The 10,634-nt window shown below is 41.2% G+C and overlaps 1 protein-coding gene across 5 annotated transcripts in view; it reads left to right on the plus strand.

Moving 5' to 3' along the window:
- The first annotated feature begins 5,260 nt into the window (after positions 1–5,260).
- The window catches only part of pxb, a 525,449-nt gene continuing 520,075 nt past the window's right edge, over positions 5,261–10,634 (plus strand). For all 5 annotated transcript variants that reach the window (XM_067347452.1, XM_067347451.1, XM_067347455.1 and 2 more), the window contains exons 1-2: positions 5,261–5,806; positions 7,079–7,834. The gene's annotated coding sequence lies outside the window, so the exon portion shown is untranslated. The remainder of the gene's footprint in view (positions 5,807–7,078; positions 7,835–10,634) is intronic.

The raw sequence follows: 10,634 nt of genomic DNA on the forward strand, positions 1-10,634 counted from the left end.
TTAAAAATGTACGCGTGACAAATTTCTTCGTGAGGCATGCTGTCCGGAGGGTTGTTTTTATTTTGTAGCTAGTACTCGTTAGTAATTGAGCGTTTCTCAGAGTAGGAAACGCGAGTAGGAAAAGCTTCCATCCTGTCGCTGCCATAAAGTTCGATTCATTCGAACTCTGGTAGTATCTAGTCTGAAAAGACGAATTCGAGGTTTTACGCCGCTCCATAAACATAAATCTCGCGGCATTTGGTGAATTCCGCCGAACGTTTTTTATTTAATTGAATATACACGAGAAGAGACAATCGAAACAATGAAATAGTTATCATGTAAAAAATAAAATAATAAAAAATAAGAATTGTATAATTTTCTGAATTAATTTAATTTGATTTAAAAATTGAAAATGTAGCAAATATAATCATGATTTTAAACAATTTACTTATCTTCGTTTACTCGATCTTTGAAAGGATTGGAAAATTAATACGATAGGAGGATACAACTTTGCAAATTATGAAAAAGTTTAAGTTTTTTTATTTTTTTTTATAATAGACGTATGTGAATGAATCGGCGTAACTTTGCGACGTCTATCGTCAGCATAAATACGTACATGTACATGTTTTTGCAAAGAAGCGTTTCTCGATCCCCGCGTCTTGTTACGTCATGTCGGAAGAGGGGTGAGTCTGCGCGCTCAGACATCCCGGGGAAACATTAGGCTCGGTTTCGAGCGTGGAAATTCGATAAGGCCGCCTCGTCGCAGTCGGCCAATAATTCTGCGGCGATGCTTTCGCGCAGACTTCCGGCGAGTCCGCGATATATCAGTCCCGAGGGCCCGGGGCGAGCCGGAACCGGAAACCGTCAATCATAGGACTAAGTTAACGCCGAGTCCGCTCTGCCCGCCGCTACAGGGCGGTTGCGAATCCCCGTACCGTCGTACAAACCGTTTTATGGACCCACCCCGACGTTCCCGCCTTGTAACTCAGACCACCCGTTTCACTCCTCCCGAGCCGTCATCTCTCTAAAATATACTTTCGAGAAGCGGGCATCGATTTTTTCATAAATAACCGCCCACCTGGCCGCCCGCCGTCCGGTAAATCTTTCGATCTGCTCTCGCTTCTACCAGCCACCCGTTCGGACCGCTTAATTCCGCGGCGAGGCGCGCGTAGATACAGCGCAAAGCACTTTACGCGACAATGTAGCGGGATTATGTACAGCGAGAGCCTCGAAGGGATCTGACCCACAGCATGTTGGCGGTTTTCAACCCTTTACTCGAGCATTAGCGGATTGTTCTTTCTTGATCGGGAACGAAAGGGAGATGCTATTAATGTGTCCGATAATCATAGCTGCAAAAACGATTATATGAATCTTTGCAATAATACGTTAAAAGAGAACGCGCTTTTTATGCACAAATATGAATATTTTATGATTAATAGAATAGAATAACAATTACGGATTTTAAAAGAAATATATTTCACAAAAAATTGATTGAAAAGTCTATTTTATGAATAGATATTGATTTGGTGCTCCGAGCAACTTTGTTGAGATAGATCTTTCAATTTTGTTGAATTTAATTTGAATTTTCCGTATAATTCTACATCTGCACATAACATTGACAATAACTTCTATCCAATGATGTACGCGAAACAAGAGGATTTAACACATTACGATATTGCGAATACTGAAACAACGCGGTTAAAACGATACGATTAGTATTTTATACGCGGAGATATCTATTTGCGACAAGTAAAAAGGGCAAGCGGGAACGTTGCCAAATCCAGCACCGCGAAAGTTTCCAAGTTTCGTCTGGGGACGCGTTTAACGACGTATCGAATAACGTGCGCCGAATAATCATCGAGTTTAGCCCCCGAGTCTTCACCCTGCATAGGTATGACGCGTACCCCCTCCCCCACTCCCCGCCGCCCGCCCACTCTTATAACGGGCGAAATTTTACGGACCGTTTTATGTCCGGTCATTAGCGAGATCGGTGGTGGCCTCCGTTTCTCGCTTTTACGACCAACTCGCGCGCCCGTATCGGCGACCGTTTGGAAAAAATAAAACGCCAACAGCATCGCCGACGCGATTGGCTCTTTCGGATTTTGCGTGCAACCTGAAATTCCGCTCGGCGCAAACTGCGTCAGCTAAAAACTGAAATTGAGTGCGATCTCCGAAAAAAGTACAGCGAAATTTATGCCTTAAGTTATTTGGATATAAAAAATATTCGATATTACAATTTATTGTTTTACATTTGCATTAAATCACTCAAAGTTTATCTTATTTTATTTTACACCTTCACATATTTGCATTATATATTAATATTGCGAAATATTTTTATCACACTCTTATTTTGCGACAACATCCTTGCAGCAATTTTTATCAATTGATACGATTAAAGAATTGATTAATAAAACTTTAAATTTGTTCAAAAGTTTAAGAATGGAAGAAGCGACGACAATCCTCGTTTTGTCATATCAGAATGACGTGTCGTCTGTCAGAAAGGAAAATCTGTCGATCGCCAGCCAGCGACTGATCGCCCGACAACATTCACATTAATTAATCATGATGTAACGAGCGTAGCGATTGTGGCGACGAGAACGGTATTTCCGGGTGAGATGCTCCCCGAATGTTTCCAAGTGCGCTCACGATGAAATATCGCGACGTGTCTCGCATACGTGGCCATTATGCAGATTCCGGGAGTCGTAATAACGACAGCTCGGATCGACGGCGCATTTTTATTCCGCGCGTCTCCTTTTGCTCTTTTGCTCTTTTTTTTCTCGTTTTTTTTTCACCGCATCTCCGCCGTGTGACGAGCAACCGGCTCGTCACGAATCCCGTATTTTTTCGACGTGAGTTACGAGCCGATGCGAACAGTGGTTAAAACGGGCCGAACTCTAATTCTCCCCGGACGTTAACAGCCGCGAAAGGATAGCCACGTACAGACCGTGGCGCGCGTGATACAAGGATGGCACGGGTACATCTATAATTCATGTAATCAATTGGCGAAACGAACGTAACTTAGCCGCGGTTTAAGCGTTCAGCTTTTACGAGCGAGTTTGCGAGAAAAAACGTGGACTCGTTGAGAAAAGAGCGCCGGTGCCGGAGTCTTTGGGACGGGCGCATCCGCATTTTCCACACCGTAGTTTTCAAGAATTCCGTGTGCATTCTGGAAACTCTTGCAGCATCAAAGTCTTCAAGTTATAAAGTTTTCAAGTCGCTTGCATAATCTTGGTAACTTATTCGCTATTATACGGTAAATAGGGAAAAGATTAATATGTGCAGGAAAATGGACACTCGAAACGTACAATTGAATATTGATATTGCTTAATGGAGGATTAAAATTGTGCAGAGAAAGTGCTTTCGTTATTTATCTTTTGTTAGTATTATGAAATTAAAGTTTGAATAAATAATGATTTAGTCGATGGATACATAATTTATGAATCGTTCGCCGGAACGATATATCGTAAAAATGGCATTTTTAAACGACCTGTTAGTGATAGGCGATCGAACGTTCTCAAGTTGTTTCGTCGGAAGCTCGTATAAACCGTGCGATCGTGAAAATTCTGAGCACTTGAAGAATGTAATGGAAGTTTAATAAGTTTTGGTAACATGATCGGAGGATTAAGAGTCTCTAGCAGGCGCGATTTTCTTTAAAAATTTATACAATTGTTTGCTATATAGTCGTCGGCCTCTAATTAACGTTAATCAACTTATTTATCGGTCTTTGTATCCGTGTGTACAGCAAGAAACAACATAATCGATCTTGGAACGCGTTACTTAGTCACCTTGGAAGTTTTGCCGATGGTCCGTAAAGAGCGGGTTGAAATAATGTACCATGACACGGTGGTGGTTGTAGATGCCCGACCCCATCGCATGCTGCGAGAGCGAGAAAGAGCGAGCGAGAGCGCGGCTACTCCACCTTCGTCGGCCAAAACGCTCGCGTCCTACACTTAAAGCGTAATACCTCTGGAGTATATAACACGGTCTGCTAGCATAAACTTTATGATGATGAGGGAGGATCGGGCGGAGTCTTCGAAGTCCTGCGGCCAACCTTCTTAACAGCACCTCGTAGCGTCGGTATTCAATACTCCTTCTCGAAGCGCGATTTTTACATCGCTACCGTGCGATAAACAGAAGGTATGCAGCGATTATCGCGGCGACGGTATCAGGATTTGCGAAGATATTTCGGAGTATCGCATACGGCTGCAGAGAGAAAGTTTAGTTCCCATACGCATTCGTGTATCGCAAAACTTGATGAAAGTTCTATGTCGATATGCCACAAATGTGTAAGATTATATATAAAAAGTTTTTGCTAATATAGTTTTTTAAATATCCGATTACACGCTAATGAGAGGAAGTTTAATTAAGAACTTGATTCATATTAAATTACTATTGTTAGAGTTCTCAGATGTTATGAGAATTGATAAAATTTTGAAATATATTTCTTTGCTTTCTTTTACTTTGTCAGTATTTTATCGAATTGATTAGATTTTAGTATTATCTGCTCTATTAAGTCATCTTGTGCAAACTCTTTGCGAATCGATCAAAGGTATTGTTGCTATTAGACCTTAACAGATCAATGATTATTTGCCGAAGTGCACAATCTTGTTAACCGATGAAATTACAGTGAAATCCTCTGTAGGGAAGGAATCAACGCCCCTCGTCATCCCCTTTCAGGAGATGTTTATACTCGCAGGGGCGCTTTCGCGTTAATCCCGACAATTTCGACGCGCAATTCCGGTGAGAACGAATTCGACCGCCATTGTTCCATGTTGCTAGTGCAAAAAAAAGAGATATCCGCATTTGCATGAAAATATCCGTGGCTTCGGCAGACCGTGCGCACCCTCGTCGGATGAATTCCCGGCGTGGCGTTCGAGCGGGACACCCTTACAATACCGCAAATTTCGCGCGTGAAGGGTTGATACTTGACAAGAGGAAGGAGTTGGATGAGGGGTCGACCTATACGTATATATATATATATATAGCATATATATATACACGTATATATACATTGTAATGTTGCCGTTTCATGGGCCTAAAGAACGGGCAAAACGCAACAACAATTTCCTTAATCCGATAGATAAGAGCTACCGAGCACCGAAATCTCCCCGAGTGGTATAGGCTAGATTTTAAGAATTATAACTAATTCACGTGAATTTTACTATGTGTTGGCGCCTCATCGAGCTACCGGGAAGATCAACGAGCAGAAACGAGGCCACGGCAGAGCAGGGCAGAGGACATTGGCGAAACGAAGTAACACAAGGCAAAATAACGGTGGATTCCGGGTCTGGACGGAGCGAGGGGGAGCCGCTATGAACGAGCGTAGGAAGAAGCCCGCCCGGGGAGCTAGGCAGGGCCAAGGATCCGAAGGGATCGGAGCCAGAAAACAGGAGTCACCAGAGAATCCCGACTGTACCGGCCGCCGAGAGGAGCGGATGACGAAATAGCGGCCCCCGATAGCCCACGTGGACCCGGGACACCGTAGGACCAAGAACAAATGAGGCAAATGATAGCCGAATATGAATTTGGCGCCGGCTGACGGAGCTCCGGGATCGAGCGCCACTGACGGGCGCCTAAGATCACGCGGGTGAGGACGCACGCTAATTGGTCGCGCGACCAGCGTCGCGAGCGCGGTAACGGCCGAGCCGCCTAATTTTCGACCCGTGATTGATCGCGATCCATGGCTCGTCCTGTTGCATTCCGGCTGTCGTTAAGTAAAGCGCGAGTGTTACCGCCTGCCATGAGCCGAGCGAGAGATAGCGAGAGAGACACAGAGCGAGAGAGAGAGCGAGAGAGCGAGAAGCTGCGTCAGGCGAGCAGAATATCGGTGAGATTGCTGATACATTATTCTTGTTGCAAATTGGGAATTTCGCGAGAATTCCATGGCGTCGCGAGGTCGTTCGCTCGGTATTTAGTGTCTTGCGTCTAGTGTGCCCTTCTGAGTCAAAGGTCGCGACGGATAAGCTAACGTCGTCGGCCACACGTTTTAATGAATTCTTGCCGTGAATTTTGTTGTTTCGGTGAGGCTTTCGAGCTTCCGGGAAATTAGACCGAGCGAGCGTACCCGCGAGAGCAAAGTACCGCGTTCGTAAGTAGGGATTGTGAGTGTAACGTGCTTGAGACACCGGGGAGATCGCCGTGAGCGCAATCAACTGTTTGTGCCGTCCGTGTGTAGCATGAGTGCGAGAGAGATAGCGCGCGACAATTGTACCGCGCGTTGTAACTGTCGTAGCGTGTGTGACCGCCATTTTGTGTAAATGTAATTCCGTATTGTGCTGTCCGTCTCGTTCGCGTTATAAATTCGCGTCCGCGTCTGTGAGCCGTATTCGGTAAAATCCGGTTTTGTTAGCTATTAAGTAAGGCCGCGTCGGCCTATCGCGTATCCGTGCTCTGTAGTCCCGCGAACTTATGCGTTTCGCGTGTCAGATCCGAACCTATTAATGTTATTTTCTTTTACATTTTGAACAGCTTCACTTATTGTAAGGTATCGTAGGTTAATTTTGCTCGAGATCCGCCGCTAAGTGTCGGCTTAGTATTCTGGTTTTGTTTGAGTGATCTATTCGAGCCGTTTCGAATTGTATTGCGCGCATTGCTCGGCGACAGACAGACAGTAAATTCCATATTTCGTTCATCCCCTATTTCAATTCATTTCATTGAGTTCAATCCAACTTTTCTACTTACTCGAGCGAATTATACTATTGCAAACTCGATAAGAATATGCATTGACATTACACGCAGTGTATTAGTGCTTTGCAAATTATAAAGCGGACGCACCGTGTATTATAACGCGCCGTGTATATCTATGCTCGTATCTGTGCACATACTATAAAAAATATATAAAATAACTGTAAATTTACTTAGGAAATATATTTCATTACAATAATCGAAATTAATTTTATCTGCAGGTTGTAAATTTATCCATCTGTGTGACAGTTTATACTTATAATATTTGGTTATGCGTATGGCATAAGAGTTAGCATCTGTCTAATTATTATTCAAGGAATACAATTGTATTTATATTATTAATATTATAATAATGTTATTACTATTAAGTTGTATGTTATAATTCTGTTTTAATAGATTTACTTGTGTTTTACAGATAAATTTTTCTGCGTCGTTGAATCGTCATTCGTTTCGCGTAATTCCGCCGTAATTTTGTTTCGTCGGGAGTGCCGTTAATGCCGGAAGTGCCGTGATGGTTTTGCATGAAACGCGTACGAAACGCCGTATTTTAAACGATGCATTTTCGCCAAATGCTACGATAAATATCAGGACACGATCGAACCGCTTTCAAGGGGGGCTTTCTTCTCGACTTTTCGGCTCGGGGGAGGCGAGGATCGGTTTTTATCATGGGAGGGGCCCTTCAGTGTCAGACATGCCAACATGTGATGCATGATGCATGATTCATGTTACTTTTTGTATGCTCAAAAAAGCATGCTGTCACTACTGCATGATAGTAACATTTAAATCATAGGATCCACGGCATAGAAGTCAGCATGTTTTGACTTGAGTTCCGTTGGTATTGGCACCGAAATGCTACTGATATCCGGTTGACTCCATGACTAATCGCACTTTATTTCCTTCGAGCTTATGCCTTCTGTTTTGAGATAATCGTGTCCCAATTGATAAATGCAGTCGTCTTAAAAGCGGACGTAACTCGCGCGTAACGTTGCAACTTGGGCAGTTCGGTTCGATTCGCCTGCGGGAGTGCCGTTTAAAGTGTCGCGCGATTTTCGGCACGCGCGCTAACAATGCGCGCATCGCGAACGCGTGTGAGTTCGAAAGTCCGCTGGGAGCAGAAGGAGGAGGAGGAGGAGGAGGAGGCGGCATCGGGCGGTAGCAGAACGACGATACGGTAAGTAACTTATCGCAAAAAATGCAGACTTCTTCAGCGATGATGAAAGGGCTTTAATATGAGTGTAGAATTATGTATAAGCTAGATTTTTTATTCATTAAAATTATTTATTTTGGTAACGTAAAAATCTCTATTTAAATGAAGATGTAAAATATAAATATAAGACAAGTATGGAAAAATAATAATATAAGAAAATAACACATTTCAAATAGATATCCGCGAAACCTGATAATTTGAATTTTTAATCCTTGCTTTTCTCTTGATTCAATCTTATATATTTATATATTTGTCTAGCTTATATATACAATCTTAATAATTAATGTCTACAAATAATCTGAATTTAGGCAATTTTTATTCTTGCTAATATTTAACTGAATAATGAAAAATTCAAGCGGGAGTCGAATTTTTCGCATAAATAATATTTTCGAAGAACCCGGCGAGCCTCTTTGTAAAAATTTCGTTCGCATAGGAAGACGGCACAACTTTCTTTTCGCCGGAATCATTATGCATTCGGAGAGTTTTGAAATAAATAAGGCGCGCAGCGGATTCGTATCGTGCTTCTAAGTGTTCCCCTAAGCGCATTCATTTTGGAGGCTAAACTTTTCGATGCATTTTAATTAGGAACCGCCTTCTTAACGCCTGTTAAAGGATTACTCGAGCAACGACGAGCTGGGAAGATTGCACGGTCGGGTAGCTGTTTTTAAGCTTGTCTTTACTCTGTCTTTGACGTCGAACGGGGCTAAAAGCTTCCGCGATGTAGATACTTCGATTTTATAGACCAGGTATGCATAATAGAAAAGGTTATTGGTAAAAGTGGCGCCAGTCACGGCCGTGCACTTTTCGCTGCGCGATACTTTATTCACGTCGGCGATCTGCTTGCCAGTTTTTCCGGCGCTTTAATGGTGTCGTCAAAATCGCTTCACTCACCCGTCAATTTCGAATCCGCGTTATGTCTACTTTTCACAGCGATTTTTAAGCTCAGAAAACTGTATGGATTTAATCGGTCGCAAAGTGTGGTTCTATAATTAATGACAAAGTTGTGTATGAATTAATATTAATTAATAAATTAAAGCAATTAAATTAAAGAATCACATCAATTAATTTAAATTATAAAATAATGAGTTGCATTAGAATATTTTGCATCACGATGCATTTTATCGATTTCTTTACTAATTCTAAGACTTCAATATTTGTCGCAATATTTTGAATTTATTAGTAAGACAAACAAACTCTTCTTTCTTTTAAATACGTAACAATTTTTCTATGTCACGATTTTTGCATTTATTTTATAGCTCGTTACGCGAGATATTAAGAGCGATTGTAACGAAATGCATTGATGTCGCGAGGAGGAGACACAAAAGCCAGTCGTTCCTTATCGTTAATCATCCGAGACGTGTTTGAGTGGATGTTTGTAGCGTTCCGCAAAACGAGGTCAATTATGTAAAAATTGTTTTGCGTGTCTCGAAGACACTGTATATTTGACGTCAGGTTGACGCCTTCTATATTATATCGATCATCAGTTCAGCCGGCCACTGCAATGCAGTCGGCAATGCCGCTCAGCTTTTGCAAGCTTCTCTCTTTCTCTCCCTCCTCCTTTTTCTTTCTCTTCAATTTGCATTCTACAATTCCACTACTGACAGATATTCACGTACCTATTTACATTTCTTCCGTTACTCTCGTCGCTATCATTCCTTAGTCTCTGTCCCATCGCGGCTTTCCACTGCAGCTTCACAAAAAGCTCTCTCTGAAATATTTCAGTTTACATTTATTCGTTCAAGTTATTTATATTGAAATATAATTACGAGTCATTTGCGCGGATCTTAGCGACACTGTAAATTGTGACGTCATTTTCAGATCGAAAAGCGGAAAGGTTTCTTTTTACAGAGTGTTTTAATTTTATACAATAAGCAAATAAAATTATAATTTTCGAAAATTGATTTTCTTACACTATAACTTATCTATTACGTTATTCGCTATTTTTTCACAATAATTATTAATTTTTTTTTTTTAAATTAATTGTTAGCACTGAACACAATTAGCTGAACATAGTTTCATATAATTAATTACTAATTAAAAATTATTGCATATTTTTATAGTAATGAAAGACAATCTCGTTTGTTTATTTTTGTTGTAATTTTATTTTTTTACGTGTTTGCATATATATCAGAATCACAACTGCGCGAAACAAGCTATCGTTTTACGTAGATTCGATTTACACGTCGATGTAACGAGGAAGAATTAATTACGCTAATGAACTGGTAGTACCCGTTATTCGCGATTAATCATACTGCGTGTATAGAACTGACATAATGCGGTAGATGAAGTAGAAACTTGCCGCGTTGGGCAGCCATTGGCAGGCGCCTGTTGCCATGATCGCTCATCATGCGCCCAAATATCGAGGCAAACCCATCAAGGGGGGATTCCAGCTGCATTATTATACTATCCAAGTTTCTCCCTGCTTGCGAACCGGAGAACAACCAACAGAGATTACTAGATATTGGGATGAATTGAATGCTTCAAAGATTCCAAGATTCAAAGCTCTATAGATCTAAAATAATTTTATTCTGGAAATTGTTCCAAAATTAAAAAAATGAGAAACTGAATTTACGCGTTATTAGTGAAATGTGAGGCTTTGACTTTTTAAAATTTTAAAGAAGATTCTAAATATAAAAGTATATTTTTTTTGGAATATCGTAGAAATTCAAAGATTCTCTCCTTTATTTAACTAAAAGTTAAAAATCGTAGAATTAGAAAAGAATGAGATTGAAAAATTTGAGTTTACAAAAATAGAAATTCCGAT

The sequence above is a fragment of the Linepithema humile genome, chromosome 1 (genome assembly GCF_040581485.1).
Source record: "Linepithema humile isolate Giens D197 chromosome 1, Lhum_UNIL_v1.0, whole genome shotgun sequence".
In the NCBI taxonomy this organism is placed as follows: domain Eukaryota; kingdom Metazoa; phylum Arthropoda; class Insecta; order Hymenoptera; family Formicidae; genus Linepithema; species Linepithema humile.